Source organism: Henckelia pumila, unplaced genomic scaffold (assembly GCF_033568475.1).
Source record: "Henckelia pumila isolate YLH828 unplaced genomic scaffold, ASM3356847v2 CTG_429, whole genome shotgun sequence".
Taxonomy (NCBI): domain Eukaryota; kingdom Viridiplantae; phylum Streptophyta; class Magnoliopsida; order Lamiales; family Gesneriaceae; genus Henckelia; species Henckelia pumila.
In genome coordinates this window covers 2,212,132-2,231,714 of record NW_027331826.1, presented here as the reverse complement: position 1 = coordinate 2,231,714, position 19,583 = coordinate 2,212,132, and the positions used below count along the sequence as shown (strand labels likewise).

The 19,583-nt window shown below is 39.2% G+C and overlaps 1 pseudogene; it reads left to right on the top strand.

Annotated features, from left to right (window-relative positions):
• LOC140871178 (uncharacterized) overlaps positions 1-18,766 on the top strand; it is a 52,019-nt pseudogene extending 33,253 nt beyond the window's left edge.
• The last annotated feature ends 817 nt before the right edge of the window (positions 18,767-19,583 follow it).

Below are 19,583 nucleotides of genomic sequence, written 5' to 3'. Positions count from 1 at the left end.
ATTTTGGTTAGCGTACAGTACGGTCCCTTCATCCATATATCCCGATCGAATCAACAACCATTGGTATATCGAGAGTCGCTCGAGATTCGATAACTATGCAATGCATCTTGAAGATCAAATAGTGACATCGCATGCGCTACTAAGAAACCATTTCTTAAATCACATCATGTACTCTGGCCAGAGATTCGTCACACTAATATCTCCTCAGATCGCATAGGATATCCACACTCGCAAGTATGTGGTGAATCCTTAACAACAAAGCATCGACTCCTACATGTGTTGTAACTGTACCCAATCCCGACACCTGATGACCCCAATAGAGTCGGTAAACGAGTCAAAGCACAGTACTAGCATATAGAGTCTCAATGATGTCTCAAGTAGTAAGGACTAATGGTGTACAACCAAAACCGCGGACTATATCCACTCGATAAGTGATAACCACTTGGAAAGTCCGGATAGGGTAGTTCGATCATTCATCATATGAATATCCATTTGCATTCTTTGAACATCTCTATGTTCCTTACCAATGAAACGTGGTACTCCGCATCGCAAATGCTAGTATCAAACTCGAGCGATCCTTATCCTTATTATCGGACGGCTCAATCGACTAGGAACAGTTTAGAATATACAGTGACTATAAGATGTGTTTCATGATAGACATCTCCATGTTCTACCATATCTTACATACACTATAGTATATTCAAGGTCTTTATCAAAACAACAATAGTATATCACAATATAAAAATATGAAGAAAGATAAAGTCATTGCCATTAATAAAAGTGTAAATTATATTAAAAAAAAGATTGTTTATACAAAGAGTCATCAAAGCCCTTAGCCACAAGTTGGCTCACTGGGCACCCACTCTTTCAATCTCCCACTTGCCCTATAGCCAACTAGTCATACTACGTAGACCCATTGTTTCGCGATGTTTGTCAAATAATGGTCCTGGCAAGGGCTTAGTAAGTGGATCAGCGATATTGTCTGCAAAGGCCACTCTTTCGACAGTAATGTCTCCTCTTTCCACAATCTCCCGGATGATGTGGTATTTCCTCAGTACGTGTTTGGATCTTTGATGAGACCTTGGTTCCTTTTCCTGAGCAACGGCACCCGTGTTGTCACAGTACACCGGGACTGGACCAACAACTTCAGGAATGACGCCCAACTCTTGGACGAAATTCCTCATCCAAACGGCCTCTTTAGCAGCAGCTGATGCTGCAATGTATTCAGCTTCAGTGGTGGAATCCGCTGTGGTGTCCTGCTTGAAACTCTTCCAAGAGACAGCACCGCCATTGAGCATGAACACAAATCCAGAGGTTGACTTCGAGTCATCCACGTCACTTTGGAAGCTAGAGTTGGTATAGCCTTCCAATTTTAGTTCTCTTCCTCCATATACCATGAACATATTCTTAGTCCTTCGTAAGTACTTAAGAATGTCCTTCACGGCTTTCCAATGCATTTGACCGGGATTAGCTTGATATCTGCTCGTGACACTCAGAGCAAATGCTACATCCGGTCTGGTAGATATCATCCCATACATGATACTACCTATGGCTGACGCATATGGTACATGTGTCATTTTCTCTATCTCTTCATCAGTCTTGGAACACATAGACTTGGATAGAGAAACTCCATGACACATGGGTAGATGTCCTCTCTTGGACCCATCCATTGAAAACCGTTTCAATATGGTGTCGATGTAGGTTGATTGAGTGAGTCCTATCATTCTCTTAGATCTATCTCTATAGATCTGTATCCCAAGAATATAGGATGCCTCATCCAAATCCTTCATCGAGAATCTACCTAATAACCATATCTTTGTTGACTGCAACATCCCTACATCATTCCCAATGAGTAGGATGTCATCAACATAAAGTACTAAGAATGTCACAGCATCCTTAACTACTTTCTTGTACACGCATGGTTCCTCCGGATTCTTGATGAAACCAAAATCTTTTATTGTTTCATCAAATTTCTGGTTCCAACTTCTTGATGCTTGTTTTAGACCATAAATTGATCTCTGAAGCTTGCATACCTTATGCTCGCTTCCCATGGATGTGAACCCCTCAGGCTGCTTCATATAGATTTCTTCCTTAATGTCTCCATTAAGAAAAGCAGTCTTCACATCCATTTGCCATATCTCATAGTCATACCATGCAGCTATGGCAATAAGGATTCTTATGGACTTGAACATTGCAACTGGTGAAAAGGTTTCATCATAGTCAACTCCTTGTCTTTGAGTATAACCTTTTGCCACCAATCGCGCCTTGTAGGTCAATACCTTACCATCAGGCCCAAGCTTTCTCTTGTAGATCCATTTACACCCTATTGGAACAATTCCATCGGGAGGATCTACTAAAGACCAAACTTGGTTTGTATGCATCGAATCTATTTCCGATTGCATAGCTTCAAGCCATAAATTTGAATCCGCATCAGAAATTGCTTCCTTGAAGTTTCTTGGATCACATCCAACATCGGGTTCATCTTGATCCCCTTCAAGAAGAAGACCATATCGAATAGGAGGTCTAGAAGTCCTCTCGGATCTTCTAGGTACAGCCGTTTCCAGCAATGGTTCCTGAGGTGTAGGATCGTTATTTTGTATTTCGGGTTCTTCTCGAATTTCTTCGAGTTCCATCATCTCGCCTTTCTTATCCAATAAGAACTCCTTCTCCAAGAAGGTGGCATTCCTTGAAACAAACACCTTTGTTTCAGCAGGATAATAGAAATAATATCAGATTGAATTCTTCGGATACCCTACAAAATAACATAAGCTGGATCGACTATCCAACTTATCTCCCACTGTCTGCTTCACGTAAGCAGGACATCCCCAAATCCTCAAGTACGAATACTTAGGAGCTTTGTCATTCCATAACTCATATGGTGTTTTGTCCACTGCTTTAGTGTGGATGTTGTTCAACAACAATACCGCCGTTTCAAGCGCATAGCCCCAAAACGAAGGTGGAAGCTCAGTGAAGCTCATCATGGATCAAACCATGTCCAACAAAGTTCGATTACGACGCTCCGATACACCATTAAGCTGTGGTGTCATAGGAGGAGTCCACTGAGAGAGAATCTCATTCTCTTTTAGATAGTCCAAAAACTCGGTACTCAAGTATTCTCCACCTCGATCCGATCGAAGTGCTTTAATACTTTTACCTAGCTTGTTTTCTACTTCAGCCTTGAATTCTTTGAACTTTTCAAATGCTTCAGACTTATGTTTCATTAAATATAAATACCCATACCTTGAATAATCATCAGTAAAGGTAATGAAGTAGGTGTGGCCATATTGAGTCCCAACTCTAAATGGACCACAAACATCTGTATGGATCAAATCCAACAGATTTTGACTACGCTCAGGTTACCCTTAAAAGGAGATTTAGTCATTTTTCCTTTTAGGCAGGATTCACAAGTAGGTAGAGAGTTAATATCAGACATATCAAACATGCCCTCTCCCACTAGCTTGTTCATCCTCCTTGAGGAAATATGACCTAGCCTAGAGTGCCAAAGGTTTGCCGGGTTTTGGCTATCAATTTTCCTTTTGTTTGTTGTTGCCGGTTTATCAACATAATTTATTGGAACGTCTTTTAGTTTTAAGTTGTATAGATCGTTTTCAAGTTGTCCATTTCCAATCAAACATTCATTCTTGTAAATATTGCAAATCCCATTCACAAAATTGCAAGAATAACCATCTCTATCAAGCATAGAAACAGAAATAATGTTTTTAATCAAATCCGAAACAAATAAAACATCTCTTAAAAGTAACTTAAAACCGTTCTGCAAAATTAAATAAACATCTCCCACGGCTTTTGCTTCAACTCTGGAACCATTTCCGAGCCTCAGCTGGGTCTCACCCATCCTAAGCCTGCGACTTCTTGTCATCACCTGCAAATCATTGCAAATATGAGATCCACATCCGGTATCCAATACCCAAGAAGTAGTATTAAGTGAAACATTTATTTCAATATAGAACATACCCTTTGCAGTTCGCAACTGTTCTAGATATTCCTTGCAGTTACGCTTCCAATGACCGGGCTTCTTGCAGTAATGGCAAACATTCTTGGATTTTTCCATGTTTGAAGCCTTTGTCTTGTACTTCTTCTCGGGTTCGATTTTCTTGGGTGGGGCAGAACGTTTCTTACCCTTCGTACTTGGCCCCTTCTTAGCAGAAGAAGAGGAGCCCACCAAGAAATCCGGTTTATCCTTCTTTAATGTGGATTCATATGTCACAAGAATATTGACCATCTCTTCAAGGGAGGCCTCTATCTTGTTCATATTGAAATTTACCACAAATCCGTCAAACGAAGAAGGAAGAGACAGAAGTAGTAAGTCCACGTTGAGTTCATGCTCCAACACCAAATCAAGGGTTACCAACTTCTGTATGAGCCAAATCACTCGTACCCCATGATCACGGACCGAAGTCCCTTCACGCATGCGACACGTCATTAGCTCCTTTACAGTAGCGAACCTTTCAGCCCTCGATTGAGCCCCAAAAAGTTCCTTGAGTTGAACGTGAATGTCAGCAGCATTCACGGTATCCTCAAATCGCCTCTGGAGTTCATCAGACATCGAGGCTTGCATATAGAATTTGGTCTTGATATCATGGTCCCACCATGTATCAAGCTTGGCTAACTCCTCCGGACTTACGTCAGCTGGTGCTTCCTTCAGAGGAGATTTCTCTAACACGTAGAGCATCTTCTCCGAAGTCAAGACAATCTTCAACTTACGGAACCATTCCGTATAGTTTGCGCCAGTAAACTTATTTTGTTCGAGGATCGAGAAAAGTGGATTACGCGAATTCATTGTATGAAATACTGAAAAGAAACAGACAAATATCAGTGATTGTTTTAAGCAATTTACTAAGACATAAAATAGGCGAAATTTATTTTATGAATCTCACTCCCACTATTTTAACGATTTCACTACCCTCTAGTGAAAACGGGAAACTGTTTTCCTTAGTGAGAACATGGAGTCCAATTGACAAACTTATAGTCCCGAATAATATCAGCCAACCATAATTTTCAAAAGGTAGAGCCCAATTGCTTCCAAAGAAACCTCCACGTTTTTATCTCATGTCCAATAAGGGCCCAATAATATGACGCCGATTATTGTGACATGTCAAGATGACCCATCAATATTAAGTTGTGATGGGCGGTCGCCATGTGGATCCCCCAATAATATGAGCCGATCCCATGGGAGTTCCACCCAACTTACAACATGTGTCGATCCAATGTACAGCTTTCCGACGAACGGGCCCCCCCAATAATATGAGCCGGACCGTATCCGCGGGTAGCATCTCATACATTGATCGTTGATGGAAGGTAGGAACATTTAAACAAATTTAAATTTCCTTTATTTATCTTGATATCAATTTTAAATCATATTTAAAATGAGGGATTTTTAATTATAAAAATTTGTCTCATCATTTTTTAAAATTTTGTATGCTTGTCGGATTCACACAATTTTGTCTAAAACATGCATACAACTATAATATCACATATTATATAGTATGATCGATTCCATTTCTCATCGACCCATGGTTGCCAATCACGAGTCTTAGTCCAATCCTAGGTAATATGCAGTATGCAATGCAATCCTATTACATTTGCTTCCAATTTACATTTCTTCTGTCTTTATTGTCTGCTGGGCCCACCTCCATCTTCAAATCTTGATCTCCCACTAAATCTAATGTATTTACAATAAATAACAATGACAAGTAGGGGATACATTTTTAAGGGGTGGGAACGGGCCATAAACCAAGCCCACTTTTATTACATATGACATTCATATTGGGCCATAAATCAGGCCCATTAATAAAACCAACAACAATAAAACAAATGTAAATTCCTAACATACACCTACAAAATTGGTCATGACAATCGATCATCCTTATCCAATAACATTTAATTCAAAATTAATTTATTGGATAACATGCAATGGAAATTTAAATTTAAAAAGATAAAATCATATCTCATACATAAAATCTTATTTTACATATAAAAACATATTTTATCTTTTTATCAAATAAAATCATATTTTATCTATAAAATCCAATTTTATACATAAAATCATATATTACTCAATATATACATAAGATCATATCTTATCATCAATTGTACCAAAAATTAATTAATTTCAAAATTCAATTAAAGGATAAAATATTAAAATTTTCCAAAAATCAATTTTAAAATTTTCGGACTCGAACAATTCGATCCGACGCCTCGTGGACCAATCAAAACAATTTTCGATCGGACCAAAAATAGAATTTTAACATATTAAAATTTAATTTAAAAAATTAAAAATAATTTTTCCCGCGGGCCGCCCGGGACGTTCCCGGGCCGGGCAGCCCGGCTGCCCCTAGGGCAGCGACGATCGCTGCCCTGCGCAGCGCCCAGCGCTGCGCCGCCCTGTGCAGCGCCCAGCGCTGCGCAGGGCAGCGCCGTGCGCTGCCCCTGCCGGGCAGCGATCCAATCGCTGCCCGGGTTTTTGCCCGAAAAAAAAATATTTTTATTTTTAAAATATTTATTTTGTTTCAAAAACCGAGGCCTAAACAATTTTTGTACAATCGATTAATTTAATCGCTTGATCTGAGCAACCTGGCTCTGATACCACTGTTGGATAACGCGGCGATCAGATCAATTAGGATTGATACCCGGTGCAGCGGAAGTTTAAAATTTTGTATGGAACGATTCCATAATAGGTATCAACCTTACGATTAAATTGTGTGTGTAAAAATTAAATAACAATTATAAATTTTTACCTTCAATCTCGAATCGAGATTTTGGACACCAACAGATTGCTCTGCTCTTGTTGTATATCCCTGGAACTGATGGACGAACTGTTCTTCAATCAGGTCCACGAACGGATATTTAATCCCTCTGATAGATTGCACTAGAAAATCTATCAGAAGTTTCTACGAAGAGATTAACGAATTTGATCCGTTAAACCAGACTGTAATTCAAAATCACAGGCTGGATTTTTCTGTCAGACAGAGGGTAGGGGGCGGCCACTTTTTAGAAAAATACTTAGGGTTTTCGAAAATTGTGACCTGTTGTGTATTATTTCTGTACTGCAATAACTTATTTATAATGTAGGCCACTAACAGCTTAGGGCCCATTAGTCATAAGTTCAGGCCCGACAAGCAAAGCCCGCATGTTCAGAAATTAATATAAAATTTATCGTGACTCCGATTGATAAACCGATTTCACCAATGTGCACAGAAACCATTTCTGCACCTTTTAAAGTCAGGATAAAATTTTCTGAATCCGAATTCAGTGATTTCCAAAAATGGCCATCCCTATGTCATTTTAGGAAATCTTACTCCTCTACTCTTAAATAAGAAGTCCAACTTCTTCGTTCATTAAATTTAACTCTTTAAATTTAACTATCTCAACGGGGATTAAAAATCCATTACACTGTGTGACCCTCAATGGTTCAGGGATACAGCTAGCCGTGGGCTCACAACTCCTTGTGACTCGGAACAACAATTTCCGACTTGCCCATCGAATCATGGTATGAGCGCCTAGCAACATCGCCCCATGATTCCCTAGGTATCACTGATAGTGCCTACAAGAACCAGTAGATTTTGGTTAGCGTACAGTACGGTCCCTTCATCCATATATCCCGATCGAATCAACAACCATTGGTATATCGAGAGTCGCTCGAGATTCGATAACTATGCAATGCATCTTGAAGATCAAATAGTGACATCGCATGCGCTACTAAGAAACCATTTCTTAAATCACATCATGTACTCTGGCCAGAGATTCGTCACACTAATATCTCCTCAGATCGCATAGGATATCCACACTTGCAAGTATGTGGTGAATCCTTGACAACAAAGCATCGACTCCTACATGTGTTGTAACTGTACCCAATCCCGACACCTGATGACCCCAATAGAGTCGGTAAACGAGTCAAAGCACAGTACTAGCATATAGAGTCTCAATGATGTCTCAAGTAGTAAGGACTAATGGTGTACAACCAAAACCGCGGACTATATCTACTCGATAAGTGATAACCACTTGGAAAGTCCGGATAGGGTAGTTCGATCATTCATCATATGAATATCCATTTGCATGCTTTAAACATCTCTATGTTCCTTACCAATGAAACGTGGTACTCCGCATCGCAAATGCTAGTCTCAAACTCGAGCGATCCTTATCCTTATTATCGGACGGCTCAATCGACTAGGAACAGTTTAGAATATACAGTGACTATAAGATGTGTTTCATGATAGACATCTCCATGTTCTACCATATCTTACATACACTATAGTATATTCAAGGTCTTTATCAAAACAACAATAGTATATCACAATATAACAATATGAAGAAAGATAAAGTCATTGCCATTAATAAAAGTGTAAATTATATTAAACAAAAGATTGTTTATACAAAGAGTCATCAAAGCCCTTAGCCACAAGTTGGCTCACTGGGCACCCACTCTTTCATAACGAATCTTCAAGATTCTTACAATCTTCTAACACTCTCCTGATTATATCCCTCGCTAAGATTGTGCAAAAATTTAAGACTAAGGTAGCTTACCATGTTAACCCACCTGGACAACCACCAAGGCTTCACGGGTATAAGCCACGCTTCCCTCATATCTCAGATAGCTCTGTACAATCCTTAGCGTCTGACATAATCTATCATAGATGAAGTAAATCATCATTGATTAGTCCTCGTATTCGAGTCAAAGTCTTAAAACAAAATTCCATCTTGTATCTTGGATAATTCCTATGACAAGGAAATTCTAACCACAATTCTGATGACAACCCCTAGTCATCGCTGGTAGAAATCCGTCCACCTACTAGATCCACGCATCTAGCAGTAATTCAAAGGTCAAATCCTATCTGCTCAGTGTACAAACTTGTCAAGAAAATCCCTCCATGACTGGTTCCACAGCAGAAAACTCAATGTATATCTCTGGCTCACCAGACGATATCGTACCATCGATTTTAAACCTGATATCTTAATCCAAGGTCATAACATGTCATGACTGTCACCAAATCCCTATACTGAGTAGCCTTCCCATCGCCAATCCTGAAGCACCAAGGCTCCCAGATAACCTCTGAAGTACAAAGACTCCCAGAGTAATACTGGCATAGGGTCGCGCCCCATCACGTCTAGTCATGGTCATAGTCCACAAATCTCGGTATATACTGGACCTGGTATCCCTATGAGAACCCATCATCACAAGCCTCGACCTAACGAAGGTCAGACAGCCTACTGTTCTCAAGAAAACACCCTAGAATAATGCCCAAATGTTTTAAACCGAACAATATGCCTAATGCCTCTAGATGAGTCCACTCATCGCTGGTACTAACTTAGTACACCGACTAACTAGGTCAATCCTAGGAAAACGCCTAGACTAACCTCAATTCAAACAGTCACAGTCGGCCCACTCAAATCCCATGAGCTGCAATAGTTGAACATTAATCAATTAAAACAATGCCAATCCTAGCAAAATCACTCGCAATCATTCACGAATTGCTGGATAGGTAAAACATGTATCATTGCTTCCATTTATGTACAATTTTTCAATTACAATCCTATGTAATACATACAGTATTCAAAATACAGTGAAATGTACAATCGAACTTGAAATGATACAACCAAAGTATGATGATTCATTACAACTGAAATACTGTTTACAACTACATCAATACAGTATTTAAATCATCGTACTAGTCTTGTTCCTTGAGCATGAAGCTTCTAATCGACACACGCATCGATACAAGCATACTTCCGACCAAGTCTCTCTACATGTCCTCCTACGAAGAACTCTGGAGAAATGGCTCGTGATAGCTAATCAGCTACGCTCTGCGTCAGTGCATGTCAGTCGACCCCTCCTGCTCACGATCTACCATCAGCGTTCTTCTTGTATTCATATCATGATTTTGAACATGAAGTTTCCCGTGTGCCTATCGAACGCATCGATATCAGCATACCGGCAAAACCATGTTCTGCATGAGGTTAAAGACCTCACTCTCGAAACCTGTCATGCTTTAGGCACTCGAGGCATTCTCTGGTGAAGGTCTATATGACAATCTCTCCAACTATGATGGGAGAATCTTCAGAGTAGTGTCATCATGGTATGGACTGTACAGATGCAAGCATCAAGTGCGTCACATCTAATGCTCTGCCACTGCCTCTGACATCCGGTACTCGATCCAAAGCTAGGATCCACCTGAGTAGAAATCTTGAAAACTCGGACATGATCCATCACTCCTGTCCGCACTTGCTAGAATCCCATAAGCCAAATCTTTAAAAATCCTGCCGATGATGATAGTCTCTGGGCAAACTAATTGCCGCACCATCACTTCTTCCAAGGTCTCATCCATCCTATAAGGATTATCCAAAGTCTCATTACTATATCCCAAGTCTCTTTCATGAATATGCTCTGATACCAATAAATGTAGCGACCCTACCCGGATCCGCTACCTAATCAGAGTTAAAAGCATAATTAAACATGCATTAAATAAATCGGTGCGGAAGACTTAAATAAAAACAGACCGGCAGAATACGACCGGTTAAATAAATTTGATTTATACAACCAAATCGAATAAATAGCCTAAAGGCAAAACCTACAGCTAATCTTGCTGTCTTCACTGGTCACTGGCTACTCCAAGCTCCTGGTGCTCAATCCTGCACCTACACCTGTCCTGTCGAATGGGGTGTCCAGATACACAGAAAAGACTGGACGTGAGTTCTAAGCTCAATACGAAAGCACTGTGTAAAACATACAAATATGATGCATGCAAATGATAGGGTATCAATATCTGGGGTAACTGTATATAACTGCTCAGTAATGGCGCCAAGGACATGAGTGGTACAACCCGGGGAGCAAACCCTTTCGACACTGCTCATTCCTATAGGACGTGGACTGTGTCCCCCGATGCTAGCCACCCATGACCCGTCAGTCACTAGGCCCTAGACATCAACCGTCCAGACAGGGCCGAGCAGCCCTACATGGCTCATCTCACAAGATGTACAGGCGCAATATGATATGCACATGCTGCATATGACATAAAAATGCAACATATAAGCATGCAAAACCCGCTAGCTATCTCAGTCTGTACTTACGTACCTTACTACAGGCAGTCCTAGCAGTCCCACTCTAGGTTCCAAGTCTATATCAGCTCTACAATGCAAATACCCATGCATCAATAATTAAGCTCTAAAAGCCTTAACTAAGCTATTGCATACTCCTAAATAATTTAAGGAGACTATAGCTATACCTGCGTCCGTCGTCATCCCGCTGATGACAATTGCCTCAAAACTAGGCCACAGCTTCGCCTCGACGCCTGGATCGCTATGCTACTTCCGGATTCCCAATAGGATGCCTAGAACTCCCTAGATCTGAGTTAGAAGGTTTAGGAATCAGAGAGAAGAGAGGGAAAGGTGCACTTGAAAATGAAATCTCGGCCCCCTATTTATAGATGGAGTTCGGAGCCTCCGAACCCGGTTCGGAACGTTTGAACACGATCGGATCTTTCGATCCCATCTTCGGAGCGTCCGATCGCCCCAATATTATGTCAGCCATGACATCACTTTGCTGATGTCAGCGATGACACGTGCCCTGGTCCCGATCGGAACGTCCGATCTTACCGACGGAGCTTCCGATCCAGTTCGGAGCCTCCTGACTTGGTTCGGAGCTTCCGAACCCTCCGGACCTTCGGGACCTTCCCGGCTATTTTGAGTGTCCTGAATCCATTTCTCGACTCCTTTATCCCTTTTTGAGTTTCCCTAATCATGTTTTACTTAATTTAAACATGATTACACGATTAATATACTCATTAATCGCTAATTCTGGATATGAGTCACTACAAAGCATGTCATGAAAAAGCGTTTTGTGCCTAACTATTATTATCGTGACATGTACAGGCGATTACAAACTCTGAAGCAAGGTCCAAGAAGCGTGGAGGATTACTACAAGGAGTTGGAAACCACGATGATCCGGGCCAACATTGAGGAGGATAATGAAGCTACAATGGACAGATTTTTGTGCGATTTGAATAGAGAAATCCAAGATCAAGTGGAGCTTCGCCACTGTTTTGATTTGGATGAGATGGTGCAGACAGCCATGAAGGTGGAGCAGCAGCTCAAGAGGAGAGGAGCTGGTCGACTTCCTACCGGTGGAGGATCGTCAACTCCTTGGCGTCCAAGCATTGCAAAACGGGAGGACAACAAGTCGGTGACCAAGCAAAAATTTGACACTAAATTGGAAGAACCAAAACAAGTGGGTAAAGGAAAACCTTAAACTACTAATACTCGTTCTAGGGATATTAAATGTTTTAGATGTCAAGGACTTGGTCATACTGCCAGTCAGTGTCCTAATAAAAAAATTATGATTATGAATGTTGGTGGTGAGATTGAGTCGGAGAGTGAGGATGAGAAATATGATAGAATGCATGTGTTGGAGGATCCTGATGAAGGGGGATATGATGCGGTGGTTGGAGAATTTCTAGTGACCAGGAGAGTGTTGAAAGTACAACAAAAGGAGGAGGAAAAAACTCAAAGGGAGAATTTATTCCATACTAGATGCTTTGTGAATAACAAAGTATGCAGTGTTATTATTGATAGTGGGAGTTGCACTAATGTAGCGAGTTATGAGCTGGTGGAAAAGTTGAGTTTGCCTGTTATAAAACATCCTCAACCTTATAAATTGCAGTGGTTTAATGATAGTTCGGAGGTGAAAGTGCATAAGCAGGTGGTAGTACCGTTTTCCATTGGTAAGTATGTAGATGAAGTGTTGTGTGATATGGTTCCTATGCAAGCTTGTCATATTTTGTTGGGTAGGCCGTGGCAATTTGATAGAAAGGTGATACATGACTGTTTTAAAAATCGTTATACTTTTACTTTGAAAAAGGAGCCTATTGTATTGTTACCGATTACTCCAAAGCAAGTGTTGGAGGACCATTTGAAAAAGAAAAAGAAAGAAGAGGCCGAAAAAAAGAGTGAACAAAAAAGTAAGATGGCCTTAGAAAAAAATATTGAGAGAAAAAAAGATGAAAAAAAAATTGAGAGGAAAGAGGCCGATAAAAAAATATTTATGGCCCAAAATAGTGAATTGCGAGAGATTTTACATGAGCATACTCCACTTGTGTTGATTTTCTATAAGGAATTTCTCCTTAACACAAGTGATATAGCTGAAAATCTTCCGAGCAATGTTGTTTCTCTTTTGCAGGAATTTGAAGATTTATTTCCAGAGGATTTGCCTCAAGGATTACCACCTTTGAGGGGGATTGAACATCAAATTGATTTTGTGCCCGGAAGTGCGTTGCCAAACCGTCCAGCGTGTAGGAGCAACCCGGAGGAAACAAAAGAGATGCAAAGACAGGTAAGTGAACTTTTAGATAAAGGCTTTGTGCGTGAGTCCATGTCACCGTGTGCTGTGCCTGTTTTGTTAGTCCCTAATAAAGACGGTTCATGGAGAATGTGTGTGGATTGTAGAGTCATTAATAACATTACCATCAAGTATAGGCATCCTATTCCTAGACTAGATGATATGTTGGATGAGTTGCATGGTTCTAGCGTCTTTAGTAAAATTGATTTAAAAAGTGGTTACCATCAAATTAGGATGAGAGAAGGTGATGAGTGGAAAACTGCTTTTAAAATCAAATACGGCTTGTATGAGTGGTTGGTTATGCCCTTTGGACTAACTAATGCACCTAGCACTTTTATGTGATTGATGAATCATGTGTTGCGTGCTTATATTGGAAAATTTGTTGTGGTATATTTTGATGATATCTTGGTATATAGCAAAAATTTGGATGAGCATGTCGAACATTTGAGAATTGTGCTAATCATACTAAAAATTGAACAGTTGTATGCTAACTTGAAGAAGTGTGTGTTTTGTACAAAAGAACTTGTGTTTCTTGGTTTTGTTGTGAGTTCCCAAGGTGTCAGAGTTGATGAGGACAAGGTAAGTGCAATTCGAGATTGGCCAACGCCTACTTCTATTGGTCAAGTTCGAAGTTTTCATGGTCTTACAAGTTTCTATAGGAGATTTGTGAAAGATTTCAGTACTTTGGCGGCACCTATGACTGCAGTGATCAAGAAGAACGTTCCATTCCATTGGGGCGAGGAGCAAGAGAAGTCTTTTAATATTATCAAGCATAAATTAATTAATGCTCATTTACTTGTTTTACCTGATTTTACTGACACTTTTAAAATTAAATGTGATGCGTCAGGTGTAGGAATTGAAGGTGTCTTGATGCAAGGTGGGCGACCGATTTCTTACTTCAGTGAGAAGCTTAGTGGGGCGTCCTTGAATTATCCTACCTACGACAAGGAGTTTTATGCATTGGTAAGAGTACTTGAGACATGGCAACACTATTTGAGGCCAAAGGAATTTGTGATTCATACGGATCATGAATCATTGAAGCATCTCAAAGGACAACACAAGCTAAACAAGAGGCATGCTAAGTGGGTGGCGTTTGTGGAAACTTTTCCCTACGTTATCAAATACAATCAAGGGAAGGAAAATGTGGTAGCGGATGCTCTATCACGAAGGTATATACTTTTATCTACTCTAGATTCTAAATTCTAAGGATTTGAGTATGTGAAAGAGTTATATACTAGTGATCTTGATTTTGGTGAGATATATGCGTCATGTTTGCATGGTCCAAAAGATAAATTCTTCATGCATGATGGGTATTTGTTTAAGGAGGATAAGTTATATATTCCTAAGTCATCTATTCGAGAATTACTTGTTAAGGAATCACATGAGGGTGGTTTAATGGGGCATTTTGGAGTGGCTAAAACTTATGAAACTTTGCATGAACATTTTTATTGGCCACATATGAAGCATGATGTTGAGAAAATTTGCGAAAGATGTGTGACTTGTAGGAAAGCAATGTCTAGACAACAACCACATGGTTTGTATACTCCACTTCCCATTCCTAGTGAACCGTGGGTAGATATTTCTATGGATTTTGTTTTAGGACTACCGAGGTCTAAGAAGGGGAGGGATTCAATTTTTGTTGTGGTTGATAGATTTTCTAAGATGGCTCATTTTATTGCTTGTCATAAATCTGATGATGCTTCTCATGTTGCTGAATTGTTTTTTAATGAAGTTGTTAGATTGCATGGCATGCCTAGGAGTATTGTGTCTAATAAAGATACTCGTTTCTTGAGCTACTTTTGGAAAACATTATGGTACAAACTTGGTACTAAACTACTGTTTTCGACTACATGTCATCCTCCAACGGATGGTAAAACTGAAGTTGTTAATAGAACGTTAGGAACTTTGTTGCGTGCTATAATTAAAATGAATTTGAAGAGTTGGGAAGAATGTTTGCCATTTGTTGAGTTTGCATATAATCGTAGTGTGCATTCTACTACAAATTTTTCACCATTTGAAATTGTGTATGGTTTTAATCCTTTAACCCCGTTGGATTTGATGTCTTTGCCTATGAGTGAAAGGGTTAACATGGATAGTAAGAAAAAGGCAGAATTTGTGAGAAATTTGCATGAAAAAGTGAAGGCGAACATTGAGAAAAAGAATTTGCAGTATACAAAGAAAGCAAATAAGGGAAAGAAGAGAGTTGTGTTTGAACCAGGAGATTGGGTGTGGTTTCATTTGAGGAAAGAGCGGTTTCCTGAAAAACGGTGCTCAAAGCCTCTACCTAGAGGCGATGGACCGTTTCAAGTATTGGAGCGCATCAACGACAACGCTTACAAATTAGATTTGTCAGGTGAGTATAATGTCAGTGCTACTTTTAATGTTTCTGATTTATCTCCATTTGATGTAGGTGATGATCAAGATTTGAGGACAAATCCTTTTCAAGAAGGGAAGGATGATGCGATCATGGATGGCTCGCATGCTGATCAAGTGCCTAAGGATCCGTTGGAGATACTACGAGGACCGGTTACGAGAGGCCGAGCTCAGAAGTTTAAGGAAGCATTTCAATCTTTGTTGCTGAAGACACAAGAGGGCGTTGGATTTCTTGATATTCAATTTGGAGGAAGTTATAATCTTATTGAGGTCAAAAGAGGTCAAGAAAGTGAAGAAATTGAAGACCCTGCTCGAAGCCAAGGCGCGCCCGCGCCCCAGACTCGCGCGCCCGCGCCATTATTTTGCGGAGAAGAAGCGCGCCCGCGCTTACGGATGCCAAATTGACGATGTTTTGCGAGCTATAGGCGCGCCTGCGCTACCTTATCACGCGCCCACACCCTTGTTTGTGCAACTTCAGCGCACCCGTGCCTCTCTCTAGCGCGCCCGCGCCATGGCGTTTTACATGCACCGAAGGTGTTTGTGTGTGTGTTCGGGATTTTTAATATTTTGGATTTACTTTGTTTATTTTAGGTTTTTTATTCCTACTAGAAAACTTTAGGAGATATCTTTGATATCTTTTTGATTTATTTTGCATTATCTTTCAATATTTAGGGTTGTAATATAAATACTACAACATTCATTATTTTAATGATAACTAAGATTTTCAGATTATTGATTATTCAATACAAATTTCTCTTTAGAATTTTATCAAAGCTTTTGCTTTACCCAAAATCAAACTTATAAAAGTTTCATAGCTTTGTGGCGTTTGTCAATCGATTTTCAATTGGGTTGTCAAAAACAGGTTCCTTTGAAGGTCTAATTGAATCTTTGATTGTTTTCTATCGTGAATTCTCTGTTGCTAGTTACAGGTTCAACTAGAGGTGGAGATTCCAAAATCTGTTACATGTTTCAAAGTCGGGATAACATTATTGAATTCTTTGGTTATCGAATTGAGGTGCGATTCGTTGAAATCGTATTGCCTTTCATACGTAAGATTCATATCAAGATGAATGCATAACAAAACATAAAATATAAGCCACATAACAAAAGTTCAATCAATAAGCAAAGTACAAGTTCCACATGCTAGAACAAGTATTGATGCAAGAATGTGATTTTAAGGGAAACTCGAGAACCAACTGTCCTGAGTATGCTATCCCGCTAACGATGACTGCTTTTACCTTTCAATGCAGCAGTTCCAACTCTGGATAAGCTACAACAAAAGATTGTATCAAAGACTATACAATCTAACAATAACTATAGTTCAAGGTAAATCTCTTTACCGTTCTTCGTCCAATCTCTTGACGATCAAATGTTGTTAACACCGGGCTTGACAAACTCCAAACGAATCTGTTCAGATACAATTAGAAGATCAACAACGATGATCAATACACAAGCCAAAGATCAACAACTCAAAGCGGTTCAAATCTCCAAAAACTCAAACCAGCGGCATAACGGCTATAACTGAACCGACCGGAAACGCAGACATCAGTTCAATATTGATAAAAACCCAAATCAATACTAATACAACAATAACAAGGCAATTCCAACAAATCTCAAAACCTCGTTTTTTGAAAATGGCTTCCAAAAATCATAACAATTCCGAACGTTGCTCTATTTCAAAACCGACATAAAATAAACGCTCATAACTCTGTCAAGAACAACATACTCGAATCTCGAATGATTCTAACAACATCCGAAAAATAGAATGTATCCGATCATAGAAAAACTTATGACAGAATGAATCTCTTGCAGCCGTGAACGCTAATCTGCCTTCAAAAATAAATTCTAACGGACGGATCGTGCTCGGGGAGAAATCTAAAAGCTTGAAACTCACGTTTTTCTCTCTAATGGGGGTCAAAGTCGTGGACGAGGAATGGAGGAGAAGAAGGAGAATATCCCCAAGTCAAACAAATGGTAGATAATATATTAAACTCAAAATTTGCACTTTAGTCCCTGAAATTTTTAAAAATTTGCAAAATGAACCCTGATCAAAATCAAGTCGGCTCTTGAATTCTGATGGAATAAAACATGAATTTGCATTTAAAATACTCGAAAAATATTTACGGTAGCGTAGATCACGACACGAACGAACGAAATGCCTAAACCCTTGAAGTTTTCCTTTAAAAATCGTGTGAATGTTTGTGGGATGTGTGACGGCTGCTGCTAACTTTCCCTCCAAGGTTTTGAACGTGAAAAAGAGTTTGAAGAAGATTGAAACTAGTCTTATGTATTTATTTGTGCAAATAACGGGTTTGGACTTTTTATTAAAACACTTAAATAGACTAAGCCCATTATTTATCAACTTTAAAAATACTAATTTAAAATTAAAAAGTCTTAATTTTCGTTCATAATAAAAATATGATTTTTAATATACTCTAAAAGCCCTTAAAATGCCACAATTGGGTGAAAGATGATATTTTAATTTTATATATACATATATAACCCAAAATTTTCGATAAATTAAGTATTAAAATAATTATTTAATACTTTTAAAAATCATAGACATAAATTTCGATTAAAAACTTTTACCTCATTCGTCCATGATCCCGTCTACGCGATTGTAAATCAACTTTTCTAAAAAATCCATAACTCTCGACATAATTGGGTTAAATTCCATAATTAATAACTTTAAAACATATAAAAATAACACTTAATTCATATAAAATATCGTTTAACCCTTTTTAATATATGTTTAAAATAATTAATTTCCTAGTTATGCATGCGGGTTTACGTAAACGAATTTCCGGGCGTTACAATTTTCCCAACTTAAATGAAATTTCGTCCTCGAAATTGAAGTAAGTTGATAAGTGCAATTTATGCACTTAATTTATATATAATTTGACTTGGCTTTTGTGATGTATTGAGTGGGTATTATTCATATTTGTTGTTATTTTTTTGAGTTGCAAGGATTGGGAGAAAAGTAGCGAGAAGAAACGAAAAGCCGAATTACGGGACAGAAAACTTCAGAAAATTACTGGCAATGTCTGAAACATACAAATCCAATCTTCACTTTTCATAATAAATTTTAGGATGTTTTGAAGCTGCTGTCAAAATTTCAGCTCAATCCGACGGTTAGATTGTGAGATATGAATTTTTGAAAACTGTCGCTCAGCAGGAAAACTGCAGTAACGCGGTTGCGTGAGAAACAAGCGCATCTGCGCCATTTGGACGAGAATGGATTGAGCTTCTGTGCCAATTTGAGCGCATCTGCGCCTAAAATCAGTACTTGTACGTGAAGAGTTCAGCTTCTGCGTAAGAATTAAGAGCAGGTGCGCTTGAAGGAAGGAAAGAAGCGCATATGCGATAATGTGAAGAGCAGCTGCACCAAAATCCAGATATTTGAGAATAAAGATGCGCATCTGCGCTTATGGGTAAGAAAATCTGTGCATGGAGAAGAAAAGTAGGCGCTGCTGCGGAACATGAGAAGCGCATATGCGCTTATTCGTATATTAGGAAAAAAACAACAGAGTTTCGGAAATTTTGGAAACGTGATCTTTGGGTTTGATCTTGGGCTTTCGAAAAAACATATAAAAAGGAGATTGAGAAGAACGAAGGGAGGGCAGCAGCCACACAAACAGAGAAAAGAATCAGAAGAGCTTGAGCGTGAGAATTGGGAAGAGAAATATGGACAAGAACTTGAAGAAATTGAACAACAAAGGACGAAGATCGATCGACCGGACACGTCATCGAATATTCAGATTTGTTTTCATCCTTTGGAACTTATTATTATTGAACTAATGTCTAGATTTGTGAACATGAATTATTTTTGCAATATTTTGATCATGAACTAAATTTCATTAGTCTA